The 20,839-nt window shown below is 37.6% G+C and overlaps 1 protein-coding gene across 11 annotated transcripts in view; it reads right to left on the reverse strand.

Moving 5' to 3' along the window:
- SEMA6D (semaphorin 6D) overlaps positions 1-20,839 on the reverse strand; it is a 488,676-nt gene that overhangs the window by 107,914 nt on the left and 359,923 nt on the right. For all 11 annotated transcript variants that reach the window (XM_085515489.1, XM_085515491.1, XM_085515496.1 and 8 more), the window contains one exon: positions 19,764-19,844. The gene's annotated coding sequence lies outside the window, so the exon portion shown is untranslated. The remainder of the gene's footprint in view (positions 1-19,763; positions 19,845-20,839) is intronic.

The raw sequence follows: 20,839 nt of genomic DNA on the forward strand, positions 1-20,839 counted from the left end.
ACTCTGGTCCTTCATAAAACCTGAAGGAGCTTCTTGCCAGTCAGGAACTTTGGCAGGTTACTATCAGTGCAAACAAAATGCCCAGATCTGATCACAGTGTGGAATGAACCCACCCACAGAGCCAGAAAAATGTTATTTGTATTATCATTGCCATAACCAACAATGAAAAACAGGGGATATTACTGCAAATTCTGGATAGCCTTTAGAAATTTCTCATTTCTGTTCATTACACCAGATATCTAATCATGAGCTTCCTATTAGACTCAATATACTCCACTCTTGCAAACACAGGGTTGAGTATTTAGATCTTTTCAAATCAGTTTAAATTCCTTTAAAAATGTGGACATATTCACTTGGCCTCTAGAATAACATAAGCTTTAACATAAGAAATTAATCCCGAACACAGTTCACAGAGTAAAATTCCTAAGAAATATGCTGGACCACAGCATAAGCCACACCTATATCTGGTGACTGCTCACATTGAGAAGGGTATAACTCACCTACATCCTCTCTGATTGAGCTGATTTATTTGCAGTCATGCTGCCATTGGCTTCACCGTGCTAGGTTAGTGAGCAAAAAAGATAAGGCTTATTCAGAATTTAGACTTTCATCTGAAGCAAGATGCAACAGATAGCCGTGAGAAGCAAAAAGAGGGAATGATGAAGAGGAATAAATGGTAAGCTATTACTACCATAAGCTATTTCACAGTTTAATGATTCCAAAATCATCTGAAAGTTTAACAAAATCTCCACCTTTCATTTTGGCTATCACAGAACCCCTGCTGTCCCTGGATGTGACTTCTTGAGGTATCATAGCAGATGCCGCTTTGAGGAGGGGTTCAGAGAAGAGCTTCTCAAGTGTTCGTTAATCTGAGGCATTTCATTTGAAAAGTCATGGAGTGAAAAATGGGTGTGCATGCAAGAATGAAGTACTCTAAGGCAGAGCCCACAGCATCTGGAGAAGAGCATGGGGGCAGCCCAGTCTGTGAATCAACTTGCTTTGCAGATTTAGAGCTGTGTCTGGAGGAGGAATCCAGCAGTGCTTGAGAGACTCTCACTAAGGACTGTGTCTGGACATAGGGGACATCAGCTGCCTGTGACATCAGCTGCCTGCCAGAGCAGTAACGCCTGTCAACACCTTGCCAGCTGGATATAAGAGATATTAATGCCTAGATTTTTAAACAAATTAATAGAATTTGTTGGGAAAAACAGCGTATAGTATCACGTTTACCTGGTAGATACAGTATTCACTTAAGAAAAGCATTCCTGGTCAGAGCAACAGGGGAAGAAGAGAATCAGAAGCACGGCTCTATTTAACCTTTGTCTCTATGAAAGAGAGCTGTGTACGTACATACAATTTTTCTTCTTCTATCCAAAACATGCCCCCAAACACTCAGTTTGAATATCACTTCACATGCTGATACTGCATACATCTGACACAGAGATGGCATTTATCTAATTAAGAGATTTTTATAATAACACTTTTCTTTTGTTAACATCAGAGACAACAGTAGAGACAGCAGACAATAGCTGAGAAATAATAGAGACAGACAACAGCACAGACATTATAACCCAAGATATATATTTAGATTGAGGCCTCAGTATTTGTCTTTTAAAAACACATGCTGAAATTGTTTTGTTCTGTATGTATATACGTACATACGTAACCTCAGGTAGGCATTATAAGTATTTTTGATTTATCAGAGACATATTCATTCAAGATAGTGTTTGAAGTTCTGGTTGTACCAGGAGTTCTACTTCCTGCAATCATTTAGTACCTTTCTTCTGTGATCTTTTAGAAGCTTTTACATTAAACCCCATGCTTGCTATAATGATTTTTAAATAAACTCGGTGTGAATCTGTTTCATCTTAAGAACAGACTACTGCTTAAAATTCTGGAAAGAAATATATATATATCTGTGTGTGAATCTCAAGTAACACAGTATCTACTGAGTAAATATGCTATACATTATTTTTCCCCCCAAATTCTGTTAATTTGCTAAAAAGGCTAGGCATAAACACCTCATATATCCATGATAATATATACAATCTGTGTATAACGAAGTTGCATTCGTAACACTTACAATGGCTAATAAACATTTTAATTATTGATTTCAGCTGAAAAGTTCCTGAGGCTGAGCATAAACAAAAGAAATAAGTATTTTTCTCTTGGTTAATGTTTTTATTCAAGTGTAGAGGTAAAGATATAGATTCCAGAAATGGAAAAAGCAATCTGCTATTTTTGCTCATATTTAGAACTCTATTAGTGGGTTTGTGGAAAAAAAAAAAAGTCATACGCTTCAAAAAAAGCAGGCTATGAATTAATGTTTATAGATTTTATTGCTTTTTCCACCTCTCTATTTTTATTCTTTTTAACAGTCTTAGAAAACTTGGAATTATAATTTCATGCCCATGGACCCTGCCTTTTCCTATTAAGCAAACATTGATCTTTTGCATTTCTCCCCCCTCCCCCCCCCATTTTTTCCCCCCTCCTCTCCTCCTTGTTTTGAACAGGCATAAAATGATCTTGGACATATATATACGTGTATATATATACATATATTTTTTTAACAGCACAATACTTTCTTTCCTACTGAATTTAGAGTAAAGCAGCAATGCAGAACTTGCCACCCACGCCATGCAGTGCTCAATGGCAGCCCTGCAAGTATCTCCAGAAGCTCACCTTGAGCTCTGAGGGAAGAGTTACAGGGATCTGCTCACCAGGACTAAGCCAAGAGAGGACCTTTCCCTGCCTACAGGCCACCATGGGATGCCACCAATACTGGCAGAGCACAGACAAACAAATACCAGTGGCTCCAGAAGTCTAACCCATATGCACTGCCAACAGCAGAAGGGGGCACTTGCCCTGCTCCTGGAGGGTCTGTAATGCAGTTGATTGATATAGCACTGTTCATTACTTAGTCACCATCAGTTTGCATGTGGCAGGGAGTTTGCCCTGCAACTCAGAACAGCAAAATGCTGGCCATTGCTCCAGTGTATATGACTTCTCTCAAGCCTACCAACACACTCATCAGAATACTGTGTAGCACGCCCATCAAGATTATGGAATTGACAGAAAAACTACATGCAATGCCCCTCCAAACTCATATCCGAGCAGCTTAGGCTGTACTGAAACCCATGGTGTCTGGAAAAGCTTCCCATCTTTCCCTACATGAGGACCACATCAGAGGCCTGCCTGCCCCCAGCTGTCTTGGTTCCCTCTGCATTCCCTCCCACAGGGAATAAAACACCAAAAGCACATCTTCATTGTTAAGTCGTCACACACAGGGGAATATAAAATAAAAGGAGTTTGAGGACTTCAGGACATATGAGACGAATAATTTTCATTTATTGTTCTTACCTAAAGGACACATCTTTGCATTCTTTGTTCTGACAAGGCACATGCCATAATTCCACAATCTCATTTCACACATGCTCATAGTAATTAGATCAAGGAATCAGACAATCTCTAGCTGTCGCCGAAGCAAGTCTCACGCTAATCTTAATTCTGTTGTTTTCAAAGGAAGTTTTCTTCCTTTAAAGTACTCTGAGACATTTATTACTGAACTTCCTGCTTTTGACAGAATTTTATTAAAGTGAATTGATGTTATTGGCTGAGAATATTGCACTCTGCTGAAGGATAAAGCACCACACCTCATTTTCATCCCTGATTTTTGGTAAGGGTATTTTTAAAAACTCAACAAACCATTGGCTGGAATGGACAGTGCTGTGCCATTTCTTTTACAGAGTGATTTAAAAACTAAACACAATTATCAACATATTTGAAATTCTGTAAGGAAATCAATAAAATACACCTACTTTTAAAACATACATTTGGGTAGATCACATTTTAACCATCAAACACAACAATATGTTGTATTACCTTTGGAGCTGACTGTTTACCTTTTGCTGTGTTTCTCTGCCAGCTGTGTCAGCGCTGACTTTAATAGCTTATGTATAAAAAAATATTAAAAAGAGCTGTTTATTTTTTTTTAATTGCCACGATGGTGCCAAAAAACACATTGTGTGGGCTGCAGGCAGAGTGCTGGGAGCAGTATTATTCATGTTCAAAACTGTTGCCTGATTTGCTTTCTTTGAAAATTATGATGCTATAAATAGGAGCCCAGTGAGATTTGTCGATTGCAAGTTTTATTTTAAAAGCTGCTAGGATTAAACTTTTGAAAGACTTACAAAACATAAACCAATCAGAACTATTGCATTACGATGCTTATTTCCCTTTGGCACTGATCGGACTTTGACTTTAGCAAAGAGTTACAGATTTGGCATAGATCTATCTCCTATTTCTATTCCAATGCCCAAACACTGGGGTTTTAAAACTCTATAGAAAGATTATTATTATTTTTTAATATCTTACACTCTGTCATTAAGCCAGCTGTCTTAACTCACTGTTTTGTTCAACACCGTAAAAAATGTTTCCTCAAACTCATGAAAATTGTATGTTGCTTGCTCTGTGAAAAGCCTTCCCCACAAATCACATTTGAACGACTCCAACACTAAGGCACACTAATCTGTTACAAAAAGAGCATCAAGCCAGCATCCCACCAGAGTACCACAGCTGTCCTTTATCGTCTTTACCAGCACATTAGCATTTTTTTGCTTTCCCTATAGCTGATAGAAGACACGCTTCCAAAAAAACAACCAACCAAAAACAACCCCAAACAACCCCAAGCCAAACCTGCTCAAGAGATTCTATCAAGCGCTTCTTCTATGTTGAAGTATGCGTGACATTCATAATTATGACATTCATAATTAGAAAGCTGGCGTGTCGACCTGCACTTGGAACAGAAAGCAATGGAAGCTATTGGAATATGCTGACTTTTTAACAGTAAACAAAGGGAAGGAAATAAAAGATATGCTGCTAATTTCACTATGAGCAAAGGGCCAACAAAGCAATCACACAGCTTGATAGACCCACCTAAATTCTGTGCTTTGCCTACTTGATTCTCTGCAGTATAAAGAAACAGCTTTTGCCAAACACTTCAATGTTCGACTGCTTTTCTTTATAAGAAATAAGTTTAAAATATGCACACACACTGTACTGCTTACATAAACTGCACGTTTTGAAAGCAGCTTTGGATTTTAAGTTCCATCTTTAAGCATGAAGTGAATGACCTGATAGCCATTTTCCCAAAGGCTCAACCTTTCATCCAGAATCTGGCCGCTGTTCAGAGGCATTTCAGCAGCAACATTTGCTGTTCCTAATAACCTGATAGCTCAATCTTGATTCCTGTCTGTACGTCTTCTTGCAACTCCTCTGTCCTCTGACTGTGTGATCTTTGAGTTTACTTAACTTGATGGTCTCAGATTTGGTTCAGAACACAACTGCAGCATTCCAACTACAGGAAAGAATTGTAGAAAATGGATGAAGGGATGGGAAACAGAGATGTGGTAAGAGAAGACAGGAGGCTCTCCTCAATATTGTTCCAAACAACTTCTAATTAGTGCCATACTTTCCTTATATATATATACTTAAGATGTGTATCATAATGCCATCCTCCATCTAAAGATGCTGGTTGTCCTGATCTGAATGTTTTATTAAAGGAATTGTACTTGAGTTAAGAAATAAGAACTGACCCATATGTTTTGGGCTAAAGTGAAAAAAAAGAGGTGGCAATTATTTTCTGCCCACCACAAAAACTCAATCAAAATATAAAAGCCTGGGTTTACCCTACATGAACCATGAAAAAGCAATTAAGAGTGTGACACAAACCCATCACATCTGATCAGGAGAACTGACCCTGTTCCAAGGATAAAATGATAACTTGTGTCCCAGTCCAGCCCAGTGACCTTCTGGAGTTGGAACTTTCAATTATGCCGAATTAGCTGCACCACATAGGTTGGCTTTGGGAGCGAGGCTGGATCAATGCAGCACATCACACTGATGATGACAATGATTTAATCAATCTCAGTCACACAGGGGACGGCAATGAGGTTGAAAAGCAAGCACCAAAAAACTGAATGACAGCATCTTTCATTGTCAGGGTTACCTAGCTGCTCCCCATTTGTTCTCTCCTTTAAATGCAAATTTGAAGCTATGAAAAAATAATGCTAAGTAGCAATTTCCTAGAAGGGATTTTGTCACATCTTTTCAGAGTTATACTCTGTGTGCCAAATTGGAACCTGATGTTCAATAATGCTGTTTTTGACACTTCTGTGCAATAAAAGTGAAGATCCTTCTTCGCTCAAGGATGTCTATGACACTTCTGACACCTCTCTGCAGAACTGCAGGCAGCCCAGATGTTCTCTGTATTAAGCAGAGCGTTGCCACAGCTGCTATTGAATGCAGGAAGATATTGGGCTTCAAGCAAAAGTAGCAAAGGCCATCTTTCCTCTTTTTAACTGAGGAGTAATTTTGGAGGGTAAAACCTTTTGATGTGAACAAAGTTAAAGTCTCAGAGGGACTCTACAGGCAAGGGGACACACAGCAATTTTTCTCGCTCTTCTTTCAAGGGAACTCAGAGCCATTACTGAGCACCTGTTTCCACTTCTGGATGGAAAAATACTCCTTATGTATCTGTGCCAGGATAGTACTGCTGCATCTGCTGGACATCTAGTTAGAAAAGAGGCTGAACATTAGGATCCAGGCAAAAATGGGAACATCAGTGACAGGTTTTAGTGATAGACTCAAGCCTCAGTTTCTGCGGACTCAGATGGGGGCACAATGCAGACACTCCTGGCTTGTCTGGACTACTCAGGACTTGGGTCCAGGAATTTATCATCACAAGTGTCCTTCCACAGCAACAGCAGCTAAAGGAGCCTTGATCACACACCACTGCCCACGTGTACAAGGAAGAAAACGTTCTCAGCTAAAAAGTAACCATGTATTTTCTGCATTGTATCCCTCATTTCTGCCTTTGTAATGTCCCCATAACAGATACTGTTGGGACAAATAGTGAACTGTGTTGCTTTTACGCACTAGCTGGAGCCAACAACTGTGGACATGAGCAGTGTAGGGAGCTCCATCCCCCACACCACCACTGCCCTTACAACTCAAACCAAGTATGAATGTCAGAGCTAACTCAGGGTTAATGAGTCCAAATGTTTTATTTTGAAATAAAACATTTACCTTGAAAAATTCAGTTCAGGGATCTATTTTAAAGTAATTGATAGATGTATCTCTGCTGGAAGAATTTTCCTAGAAAAAAATTCTTCCTGATTAGCACAACGTTTAAAATGCTTAAAACAGCTCAGAAAGCTGTTATATTTATACTCCTTAATACACAGTCCTGAAGGCAGTCACACCGCCTTCCTTAAGAAGCAATGGAGCAGAAGAATGAATCTTATGTCTGTTCTATCCTCTCTGGGCCCAAAGATTTCTTACCCACTGCCTTGCTGGGATTGCTCCTTGCCTGACTTTAGCCTTTAGCAGAACAGTGAGCTCCCTGGTGGAGGGTCTGGCCACCTTAGCTGCTGGCTTGTTTTGAAGAATGGTGGCAGCCAAAGAGAAGCAGTGAGAAAACTAATATTTCTGGGTGCTACCAGGCCAGACCAGAGCTACTATTCCTGTAAAACTCCCAGCATCTGGGAATAATGATTACTTGTGAAATTTGTGCTGGGAGGTTTTACATTGTGTTGCCAAGCCACCTCTACATGCCAGCTTTATCAAGGAGCCATGAGCATACCAGAAAAAGCCTACAAACATCAGCATTCCTTGTTGTACCCTGCTGCTGGTTCCTAACCAATATCTGGGATCCCATTGTGCATTTCAGCCCTCCATGGCCCTTCTGATTCAGGGTCTGTTATGAAATGAACAGACATTCCCCATTGCCACATGCAAAACCCAAGCTGGGCATGGCCTGCAGCTGATCCTTGTAAACTGTAGGGCCTGGGCATATTGTCTCTGCTCCATGTTCTAAGTTTCTGTCACTGTTTGAGATGGTGTGCTACAAGCTTATTAGGAATGATACTGCTATAGCACCGACTGTCACATCATCTGCTCCATTTGTAGGCATACTCCCCAGCACGGGTGTCACTTTCACAGCCAGATGCCACTCACAGAGTTATGATACTGATTATTATGGAGAGTAAGAAACAAAAGGCAAATCATTTTCACTGAAGAATCTGCACTGGAAAATGGCATTCTTCCCTTCCTGCCCGAGTGCCTCCTAGCTGGACCAGAACCTAGTGAAACGAGGAAAGGAGCCCAGAATTGCATAGATCCATTATCCACTATGGTGCAGGAGGACAAGCTCATTCAGAATGATACCTTCATTAGGCAGCAAGAGCTGCCTGTTGTCAGGCTGTGATCTATTTCTTATCTTGGATTGTGTCACATACTCTCTCTCCCACATCCCAATCACTCCACTACTGCACATGACTGCTTTAGGTAATGATGGATAGATCCTGCTTTAAGAATTACAGGCTAGAGTTTCAGTAACACCACAGTAATATTTGCTAAACATTACTCAGTTTTCTCCATGTACAAGAAAGCCCTTACTGCTTCTCTCTTGCACAGAAAGGGATCTCTTGCTGAAACCCTACAGTTAATGGCAGCTCCCATTACAGACCTCATCCAACTCAGTGATTACATACACCTGAGTACACAGTAATAACAAAAACACTGCACCACACCTTCACAATATACGTTTACCTTTGCACATATAAGAGACTTCACTTCGCAGCAGAAATCAAACAGTAAAACAAAACCACAAACAGCAATTAAAAACATTGTTTTAAAACGTAACTGTTGTGGACACAGTAAAGGGTATAGAGAAAAGAGACAGGGCACTACTTTCTTCCATTGAGACCGTTTTTGCTTTTAAGCTTCATTTTTGAAGGAAAAAAAGAATTAGCATTTAATCTATCGTTCTACTGATAGATGGTATTTACAGAGATCTGAAAGATTCAGAAAACAATGATATCTTAGAGAGTCCTGTGTTATTTCTTAGGCTTCCAAAAGAAGCACTCAGATGTAATTGCTTAAAGCAGACTTCAAAAGCCTTGATATACCAGCAGCCACAGCAAACGCGTGGCTTTTTCTCTTTTAATTACCCCTTTCTTCTAATAGGTTCTACAAGTCTTAAGCATGAATGGAGATCAGAGGGGGAGCCAGATTTTATGTTTTGCCTAAACAATTTTGAAAAGAGTAATAATTACAGAAGTGGCTAAAGCTTGCGTGGTGGTTTGTTTGTGTTAAGTGAAGTACTCCCCCAGTGTTTCCCTTCTCCAAGTTCAATCATTAACTCCGCTTACAACCTAATTCTTGGGTGTCTGTTGACAAAAATCTCCGCAACATAAAAGATTTAATAGCAGTACTTGGCATAAAAGATTTTGGCAAAATTAACCGAATATCACATCAAACACAGTTGAAAGGCAAATTTCCCAGCCAACAGAGCAATTTTATCAAAGTCCAAATTCTGAGCTTCTTTTATTGTGGCAAAGTCAAAGTTACAGCTAGCTTATCAAAGTCTTTTGGTCAAGGTGAAAACATTTTCAATATTGCTGTTATTTTTACTCTTCATCTAGGATGTTGTACATATTCAATGATGGCAAGACTGTGCTTCCTCGCTCACAACTCTCGTATATACTGCAGTCCTGTTTCACAAAATTTAAAGCTGCCCTGGTGAATATATAATTTTCATTTGGCATTTAAGAAAATCTTCACACCTCATACTTAGAAGCTCTTTGCGTTATCACTGTTCTAGTTATTTAAAGCACTGCCTTCCTCCTTTATCAAGGAGTTTTTTCTTCTTTCTCCTTTACATTCTTAAAGATTAAAAAAAAAAAATAACAAAAAGTGACCTTTCTGCTGATGTTATTCTCATAACAGACACCAAGCTGATCTGAAAGCACTATTAGACTCTCCTGCATGTTGAGCTGGATTCTAAATATGGCTCCTTTACTTATGAAAGTAGAGGCTTATTTATTTCAGAGAGATTTTTTGGGGGGGGAGGATTTTCCTAATGAGCGTGGTGAGAGCAGCTAAGAAATTTCAATTAGTTTTTAATTTTTAATTTTTAGAACATCATTTTTCAGACAATTTTTGGATACATAATTAAGCGAGAAGTTAATTATCTGTTTATAAGTCTCTTAATGCATGGCTTTCACTGCAGAGAGGCTGTGCAGTCAGGCTGTAATCTCAGCCCAATGCCAACACCTCTGCCAGGCAGGAGGGTCCCGCAGAGCCACAGCCCTGCCATGCAGGCTGGGGGCAATCCGAGATGGGCCTCCATTTGAAGCAAAGCCCAGTGGGTGAAAGCTCCAGGCCCTCCCACTCAGGCTTTACTTCCATGTCTGCAAAGGTAGCCAGTGAGCCCATACAAATAGGGAATTCCCTCACAGATGGGAAGCTTGGTGCCCTTGCTTGTTATGACACATGGAAATCCAGTTAGAAAATCATCCCATAAACTGAAATATGGGGGTGTCAGCAAAAATCTGTTTTCAATCATTTTTGAATTCGCAAAACTGCAATTATTAGATGGTTTCAACCAATATTTGTGAAATTCAAAGGAAAAATCTCTTTAGACTTTTTAATGTTGAAATTTCAATGACTGAAATAGTGATTTTCCCAGACCACTATTCTGAAGCTGGCTAAGTTCAGAGCCAGACATTTCACTTGTTTACATTACAGTAAAACTTCAAGCACTGTTCTGCTTGTCCCTGCCCACACTGAGCATGGTGCAGTCTCAAAGAAATGTGATCAAATGCTCCAATCCTGTAGATATTTACAATATATCTGACTGTATGAAGGCAGACAGTCCCCATGGAAGTAGCACAAAAATGAAATTAAGTTAGAGGTAATGGAAATTTTAGTTTTGTTTATATGTAACAGAATTGTTCAGTTCTCCCTCAGTAGTACAGCAAGCCCTGTGCAAGCCCAGAAGTGACTCATTTTGGACTTAATTGAACAATGTCTAGATTTTTGTGGTTGAACTATCAACAGAGGTAACAAATTCATCAGGTAAACACTTCTACACCAACTTTGGGACCAAGAGCACAATAGTGTCCCTGCCACGGTACCTGCTGACACCCGCATTGTCAATAGCAACTCCTCCTTTCTACCCTTCGCTTCATTCACATTTCAAACTGGTGCACATTGTCACAGTGACCACAGGCAAAAATACCACACGTGATTCCTAACCTAACTCACTTTGTGCAGGCAGCAACAAATAATCTCTTTTACTAAATGAAGTAATAGCTCTTGAGGAACAGGTTACAGACCAGGTAAAAATATTTGCATGTGGCAGATTTTCCAGGCGCATCATAAAGGATTACGCAGCAGATAGAAGAAATACTGTGATGAAAATACTACAGATTTGGGATAATTGAGTTGAGAAATTCTTTTCTCTATCACACATTCTTTTGTCCTAAGAAGTACCCATGCATTTTCAGAGCCTGTACTGTCCTATCTGATGACACAACCACTATCTTATATAGGTGTCAACAGATGGGATGATAGCATTGGTTCTGACATTATTTCCTATCAGAGCTGACCCATTCCACTACAGAGAACTCAATTTCTGAGTTTCGTTCTACCATAACTCTTGTTTAACTTGATTTTTATTTTTTTTTCTTAATGTTAAGCCACAAACACACAAATGAAGAGGTGTTATTTCTATGAGAGCTGGAATATTCTGCTCTTTTGTTATCATAAAATCTTGCATTCTGAACATGTCTTCAGACAGTCATATGAATTATTTGTTGGCTGTTAGGTGGATTTATGCTTTTCATCTTTGCCTGAACTTCTCTCATGAGCATTCAGATAAATTATTTTGAAGGCGTTCAAGAGCTAAGCATCCAATTGTATTATGTTAATATTACAAGATATCTATATTCATGCATCACAAATGACTGTGCTACAGTTTACTTAATATTTTGCATTATTATATAAATATGAGTCTTTATGCCAATGCGTTAGTTCCTTTTTCCCCCTTGGTGTTTAAGTTTAAGATTGCACCGAAGTCCCGTGGATGCAATAATTGAGGTTAAGCATGTGCATAAGTGCTGTTCGAGATGGACTCCTATTCCCCAGCGTGCCGTTCATCTCCGGTAGATGATGGAAGATTGCTTTTCTCTTTGCTCATTAATATAAATACATTTTAACCTCGCTTTGCACTAGCTATGTGCTGCAAAACCATTTTTATGATTATGTTATTTATAGTCATGCGCATTTCAGGAATATTCCATATAACCGTATCTGGAAATACACTTGAAAATTGTATATTTCACACCTGAAGTACTACTCGGGGGAAAATGAGGATTTCTAACTTTAAAATAAATTTCAGTGCATACAAAAGGGATAGATTAAGCACTGAATTTATTTTAACATTGTATTTTATGGCTTTCTATACCTTAGTTTTGTGTTAGTACCATATATATACTGAACGTTTGTTAGATGGTTTGTGAATAAGTGATTCTCGTCTACTTTGTATGGAAAATTGACTCCATGACAGGAGAGAAGTGAAATCAAGCTGATTACATGAAGTCATAATCCTCCATTGAGACATCACACAATGACATTGTTAACATTAGTATGCAATATTTATAGTAAATAAAAGAGGCTATTGAGGCTTTCAACCCATAAGGAGCTCTGGGTAGATGACTTCACTGTAGGAACACAGTGCAGTTATAATGAGGATAAAAGATTTATTTATACATAAATATCTTGTCATTAGTAATTCTGCACTAACATGTAATGGACACAATTGAAGGACCACTTGGCTGGTTGTTTTTTTTTTTTTTTTGTTACTATTCATTGTTTGCACTTTGACTATGAACATTTAGTAATAAAAATAAGAAATCACTTTACTGTATTGTGTATTGTTAATTCTCATGGATGAAAAAATATTCTATTTTTATAGGTTACAATAACACATCAGTCCATGTCATGGAGAGACAGCAGGCCATTAACCTGGATCCTGCTAAAAATTGATTTTTTATTTTTATTTTTTTTTGTTTTAAAAGGTTGTTCAACACAATAGTTTATGAATACACACCACGTGCTGGAAAAATTTCTTACTGATTTACCTTTACATTATAATTTCTCCCAAACAGCATTTTTGGTATTTTTCTTAGCAGCATGTTTAAGGACTAGCAGCCCCAAATTGGGCAGAAGGCACCCACATGACTGCCTGCAGCCCTCTCCAAGATCTCACTGATTGTGTTGACATCACACAATCTATATGAAGAAAATCCACCTCTACCCTATCTGTCTTTCTTTACTACCACAAGTATCTCTCTCCTCTCTGGAGACCGGGTTTACTTTTGGACTATTTTTTCCACATTCACCTTTGTCAGGCAAAACGAAAGTAAGGCAATGATTCAAAATGTGTGTCCACCTATCACATTTGACTACACAATCATTTTTGTTCAAGACCCACCCTCCCCATTTGGTTAGCCTAATGCACTCTCTTAAATTTATCTTTCAGTGCTCTGAAATAGGTCAGTTTGAAAAATCCTTGGTATATTCAGGGAAATTTCAGTATTAATGGAATTATAGTATAAGAAAAGCGTGTACCTATATGGATAATATTTTCCATACAGTACCAGAAAGACACACCTCATGTCTTCCACTTAACAGAATCACGAAAACCAAAATGCTAAAACACTGTATTAATTTTCTATGGTAGAAAAATGAGGTTGATCAGGTATTCATTTCTCATTTTGGGAATTACATTAACATGTTTCATCTCTTTCTAAAACTGCCATTTAAGTTGATTACATGTAAGCTGGCTGGTAAGACAATCTTATTCATATTGAAAAACAAATCATTTAATTTGGAATTACTCAGCTCAGCAGCAAAAGTCTTTACTAACAACAACTGTTAGGAGATCAGAAGAATTCTACTCTACCTCCAGATACGGGTAATGAAACACTTATTTTTTCCTGCTAATTTCATCTTTTTCATTTTTTTTCATTCATTTTTTCATTCATTTCATCATTTTCAGCACTGAAATCTCAAACATTTTTTTAATTAAAAATATAAAGCCAATCCCTTGACAAGTGTTATTTTCTGTGGCCTTAGCAACCATGTATTGGTTCCTCTTTTCTTCAGCTCTTGTTTGCATAATATATTATTTTCAGCTGAAAACAGGAGATATATATATATAAAGCTCTAATTTGAAAAGCCATTTACCTTTTTCAGAAACAAAACATTGTTTCCAGCTTCACCTGCTTAAAGGAAATAGCTGTACAAAAAGCTACCGAAAATTAACATGGCTGACCTACATTACTTTATTCCCTGCGCCCTTTCTTTCACCATACTTACACAACTTGTAAACTCTCTTTAAAGAGATTAAGAGTCTTAAGTTCCAGTTACTATATACTAGAACAGAACATATGAAGACTGTTCTTCTAGTTTAATACAGTAGAAGCAATGTGCTCTCTAGGTCCTAATACACTGGGTACTTGGATCTAAATTTACTGCATTTCCAGGAAGTTCTAACTCAAGACATCCCTACCCAAACACCCCAGGTATTTTTTCCCCTGGTCTGCAATGAGCATCTGAGCAGAACAGAAAGATAAGCTACATAATTCAGGTGAACTTCTTTCCATTTTTAAAGATCCATTTATGTATATATAATATTACAGTAGTAGTATGGATTTTCAGAAAACTCATCTGAGATTCATGATACGAGCTTTAGCATATTCAGTAACAAATCATTTTTAAGCATTTCCAAGATTATCAGCTCTGTGATAATGATGCACAAATCAACTGAACTTTGAAGGTATTCATTGCAACCTCTCCTGTCATTCCAGCTCTTAACTGTCTTATCCCCCAAGGATTCAGTCCATATTCCCTTAAAACCAGAGGAAGGGTTCCCAGTTACATCACTGGAACCTGGATCAACACAGATGATACTTCAGTTATTAGAAAAATATTATTTTCTCCAATGCACACATCTATCAAGCACAAAAATAACCCAGCTTTATTTCTCTAATGTTTTTTCACAGCAATCTAGCCAGTTGGTGCATCTGCAATCTGACAAAACAGATATCTCTGCTTGCAGAGAGTGTATCTAAGTTTCCTCATCTATTAAAAAAAAAAAAAAAGTCTCACAAAGCTATTCCGGACTCAGTACACGTTTCTTCCTCTTCACAATTCATTTTTCTTTTCCTTTTTTTTTTTTTTTTTTTTTTTGGTGACAACCCAGGTAATAATTCACAGCTCACTTGGTCTCCTAAATAACCCCCTTTATATTTACATGGTAGGCATTCCCCCATTACCCAGTGGGATTCTACTGTATTGGCAGGCAGTCATTAACCATTCTTAAGACTTAGCAGGTTTAACATATCCTTCTCTAGTTAATGTCTTTGAAAACATCTTGTGTGGTTACAATCTCACAAATATATAGCAAATCTTGACAATTTAACAATAACATAAACTGTGTCATTTTGTAATTTTGAAGTGTTCCTTCTTTAGGTCCCATCCAGACTCCTACATAAAGCCTTCAAGGCTCAGAATCATTTCATCCAATGGAGGATTGTTATGTTTCTTTCTTTTATTGGAAATTAAGTGACGTATTCAAGTTTCTTCACTACAATTTTATAAGCACAGTCTTGCTTTGCAGTCTGCATTTATTTTAACCCAGCATCACTGAGAATTCTTGGGGACATGAAAATGATGGAAAAATCTCACCCTTTGTTGATGTATGGAGAAAAGTTCTGTTAGGAAACTTGCCAAAAGATCATTCTTGGGAGAAAGAAGCCTAGACTAACTCTCACAGAAGTAAAATTTTAACTAGAAGGCCATCTTTTACAAGAAAGCACAAAAGAAGAGCCAAATGTCCAGGACTCACAGTCTTACTCTGACTGACGAAACTCTCCCAACTTAATTCCTCCACAGCCTACAGGTCACTGAAGATGCTGCTTTGCAGCTATCCTTTCTGTCAAAATCTCTAGGGCAAATGGATGTATAGGGCACATAATCCTACCTCACAAATGGACCAAGGAATAGCAACACAACTTAGAACTCTTTAGTAAATGCCAAGTTACATGATGGAGGCTGGTAGGAATATAAAAAACAGATTGATATTTATATTACCAATGCTTGGCACTGGTAATTCTATTTGTTTTAAGAGATCTCCAAAAGAACCTGGGATCACAGACTGTTGATCCCACTTAGAGCAGTTCACGTTCTATAAGAATTGACACAATGATCAAAACTGGATTTACTAGACAGATAAATATTTTAAATTAATATACTAAGTGCTCATAACAGCAAAAAAAAAATAATCTTGAGGACAGTGATTTTGTTTTGAAGGATAAAAATTGAATTATTTTCTTTACAACGTTATCACAAAGATTAGAGTATGCTTCTTTGATTTGAATTTGAGCCTTCATTATACTTGGATGTTTATCATATCTTAGGGTTGCTCCAAAAGTAATGTCTGCTATTTTAGTATGTTGGCCCAGGGTGTCAGAGGCAGATGGTGGTGGTATAGCAGTACAGGGTAAACCTTCCCATCAACATTTCAATACATTCTGTTACCATGTGACAGATGGCAGCAGAGGGGCAGTCTGACAGAACAGCATTTGACACTGAAGTGTGAATGAAGCAAAGGTGTGGAACTGAATTCTTCCAGGTGGAAAAAACAGCACCCACTGACATTCATTGATGCTTGCAGAACATTTCTGGAGACCATACAGAAGATATGAGCACAATGAGCAATGTGCTTCAGCAATGTGAAAGACAAGCAACATTCCAGATGGCCATGCAGTCTTTTATAAGTATGGCATATAGGTTCTTGCCCATCACTGGCAAAAATGCATAGCTAATAGTGGTGAAGGTGTTGAAAAAAAGCTTTTTGTATCTGAGAATTTACTATATCAAACAGTGTTATTGTGCTCTTTGTATCTGTTGTAGTTTCCATGGAAATAAATAGGAGGCATTACTTTCAGAGTAACTTATGTACAATGTTACTGGATAAGCCTAGATTTAAGGGATAAAGTCCAGGTAGTTCTTAAGAATCATTTATACTGGTAACAGAATAAAAATGTATGTGACATTAAATTAATATGCAAAGTTATTGCTTGTTTTACCAAAAGTAGTGAAAAGTTTTTGGATGTCTTTAAGACCAGTAAAGCCCTTGAATGTCTTTAATGCCACTAAACAAATTACCACCAAAGTTTTAATGAAAATACCCCAAAACACATGAACTGCTTGGGGTTTTCTGTAATCAAAACAAGTAATTCTTAGTTACACCTGATGTCATCCCATACCTTCTGAAGACTTCTCTTTCACCTCTAACATTTCTGCAGGGGGCAATAGCCCCATATCATTTGAAATGCTTTGATAACGATGGTTTTGTTTTGTTTAAATGATTATTCCTTTTAAGTTAAGCTAAGTTATTAGCTTTTAAGCTAATAACAATAATATCCTATTAGAAGAAGTCCTGGATGCAGAACAGTATTTCAGGATACTAATTGCTCATGTTTCTAGCCATCCATGAAACATATGCTGAAAACACAGAAGTTTTCAGAAATGCCTCTCTAAGTCATAAATCTTTTACAGGTACAATTAAATGAGAGCAGCAATGGGAAAAACACATTCAACATCTGGAGTCATATGAGTTTACTGAAGTAAAATTGCAAAATTAAATTTAGATGAACTTAATTAAAAAAGAGGATCCACTTTAATATGGACATTCATCAAGTTCTCATTGAAAAGCTTTTTTTGCCTCAAGAAAATATAATAAAGTGTGAATACAAAAACCATATAAAGGCTGAAATGAAGTGTGAAGGGATGGTCAAAAAAAAGAAATGCAGTCAAAAGGAGCTCTCTCTTTTTTCCCCCCATCATACACTTAAGCACACAGGTGTGCCTTTACCTGTATTATACCCAGATAATACATAGTACAGTGTATTGTACTGAAGTATTTTTTGACTCCAAAAGTGAACTGGTCATCCTTACGCCCTGAAGATCACTAATCCTTCCAAGACACGTGCTACACATTTACAGAAAACACCAACATGGAAATTTTCCCCCTCTCCTATTATACGCTTACAAACATACAGATGATCAACTTTTTCTCCTCTATTCTAACAAACTTTAGCTAAAGACTGTTATTAGTGCTTAAATATATGTTACTTGAGTTGGTACTGCTACAGCAAACAGGAGTTCTGTCACAGGGCTTGGCTTTTGATGACTTGTAGTGGATTTTCATTTGCCTTACACTAAGCTAAGACACACTTTAGCTTTCATTTACCAGGTCATTAGTGTCTCCTGTTTTCAGGGGAAAAAGATCCAGTGGTTCATCTCTAGCCACTTCTAGCTGCCATGAACTCTGTCAGAGCTACACTGACTTTCAGCTGCATACAGAATTCAGCAATGTCAAAAAATAATTTGAAAAAATTAGAATAGTGCTACAGGGATCATTTCCTCACAAAACGGCCTTGGTAATTTGTTGCTCTTCACCTTGGTTGCATGATCAAGTAACATGATATAAACGTTGTATTCTTTTACTTCCTATACAGAGCAGTAGGCTCTGAGAAAGTCACCATCCTTTATTAGGGACACATTTCAACATTATAAAAGTTACCCAGCAGTAATGAAATGCAATCTGTCCTGAAGATTCATTATAACACATTACTTTGCTCATTTTTATAAAAAAATAAAAAATAAAAAAAAATAGGAAGATTGGTCAGGGTTGCTATTTTGTTGAATACATCTTCAAACCAAAGCAGAGATCTTACTGAACTACTTGGCTAATGACAACAAATTACTTGAGGAATGATGAACAAATGTTTTGTTTCCACATTAGAAGAATCTTAAATCTTGAGGGGGCAATCTATTAAAAAAAGATTTATTTTTCTGTAGCCAAGAGTGGACAGGATTTGGAAGTGGTGGTACTTGTGAATGTCTCCACAGTGAACTAAAGCCAGCCAGCCTAGGTGAAGTCAAAGGGCTGTCCATATTGTGCCTCTAACGCCACATGAGATTTGATGCTAAGGGGAGGAATATGCATGCATTGATATATCTCCTGACCTCTCCAAGTCCAGAAATAATTAATGCAACGTGTGGCATAACAGTGGGAATAATTTTCACAAAAAAGTCATGAAGGATAGTATTATAATCTAAAAATTACATCTTTCCTGCCTGAAAATCCAAACACATACGAAGTGCATATTGCCCATATATACTACTCCAAAGTAACCAACTACAGTTTCCTATACAGTATCTTCCAAATGAAAAGTACTGTAGGACTCCGCCATAACCTCCTCCTTTTCTCTTTTACAACAGCACTAAGCTTCCCTCTACGGTAGGAAATTCTGAGCATTAAAGTGCAACAACATTACATTCCTTTGCAAAATCTCCACAGCAGCACAATGTGTAAGGGCAGCATCTAAGAACATGACTCAAGGTTTGAACAGACCAGTTACAATGAAGACAGCATCAGAGATGAAAATAATTTGTAATTTCACAACTTGTTTGCTCAGATTTCAGCAAGAAGAAACCACTGAACTTCCTTTTTGTGCATTTTACTTTCTCTTCAGAGCCTGTCCACCATCCTTGTGTAAATGGTTATATACTTCAAAATGTACAATATCAAACCTTTTGAGAGCATTTACTTTAGTAGAGAGGACAAAAAAAAGTGACCTTTCTGATTTTACTCTGATGAAAATTGCTCAGATCTCATGTCCTGAGCTCAACCTCGCACAGATCAATGCATGTTCTCATATCTCTGTATTGATCAAGGAGAAGTACTTCATTTTCCCTCCCCCCCCACACACATTCAGTTTTAGTGCAACATGAAAGAGAACAGCAGTATTCTAATGTGTTTTTACTATGGCTTTAGATCTTACCTTTGAGACTGGATGCGAAGATCCTTAAATTGCTGGCATCAGTAACTCTGTAGAGACTGGCATGAATTCAAATGGGTGATCCTGCCAAAAATCAGAGGAAAATATTCATTAGACAGATAATCATTCCTAATCACACCTTCGCAATACCAATGGAAGATTTACATTATAAATGCTTACTGGAGCCTTAATAGTAAGACAACTAAAATAGATCTGAATGCAACAACCTAAGCATACTGAACCTTCAGATGACTGTAAACCTGAACACTGGCTCCCATGTGGCTCTTTCTATACAAAAATCTGTCTTTTCACAAAGGCAATTCAACAAATTTTACCAGGAGAAATAACAGAGCATGATCTATTTCATAAGCTATATTGGAAAGGTGTCTCATTAAAAAACAACAACAAAAACAATCAAACAAAAATACACACAATTGCCCAACCCAAAGTTGGGAAGTATACACTCAGACACAGTTGATTTTTATTCCAGATCAAAGACGTTTTGAAGTTCAAATAAATTTGCCTCCAAATAGTTTTAGTACAAGATTATCCCTCTTAACATCTCAAAAATAACATTCAGGGTTGGCATTTAACACCTTATTTGTACTGCATCACTTCAGGAACAAACAAACTTGCAGTTTCTACCATATGTGGAATGCTTTTATAACAGTAATGAGGTTCCTATACAAGAACTATGACTGAGAGAAACTCCAGCAGGAAGAGTACCTTACTAAATATATACATAGCAACTTCCCCCCCCCCCCCCCCCCCCAATAAAAGTGTTATTTTTAATTCATGCACACTATTTTGTAAATCTAACTACATATAAATGTGTTCCCTAGAGGTTTAAATAGTTATTTACCAACTTATTCAAATTACTCATATTTACTAGAACATGAAAACTGTTTTGAGTGAAAGCAAAGTAGCAAAGGACTTGAAGACAAGAAATATGTAGACCGGTGGATCAGACCAGTTTCACCAACTAGCAGCACCGAAACCCAAGTTGCCCCCATATAATTACAGAAGATATAAAAACCATTAAAACCTATGGAACAAATTCAGAACCAGAAAAAACAAAA

Source organism: Coturnix japonica, chromosome 14 (genome assembly GCF_054131305.1).
Source record: "Coturnix japonica strain WE chromosome 14, WE-NBRP24, whole genome shotgun sequence".
NCBI lineage: Eukaryota > Metazoa > Chordata > Aves > Galliformes > Phasianidae > Coturnix > Coturnix japonica.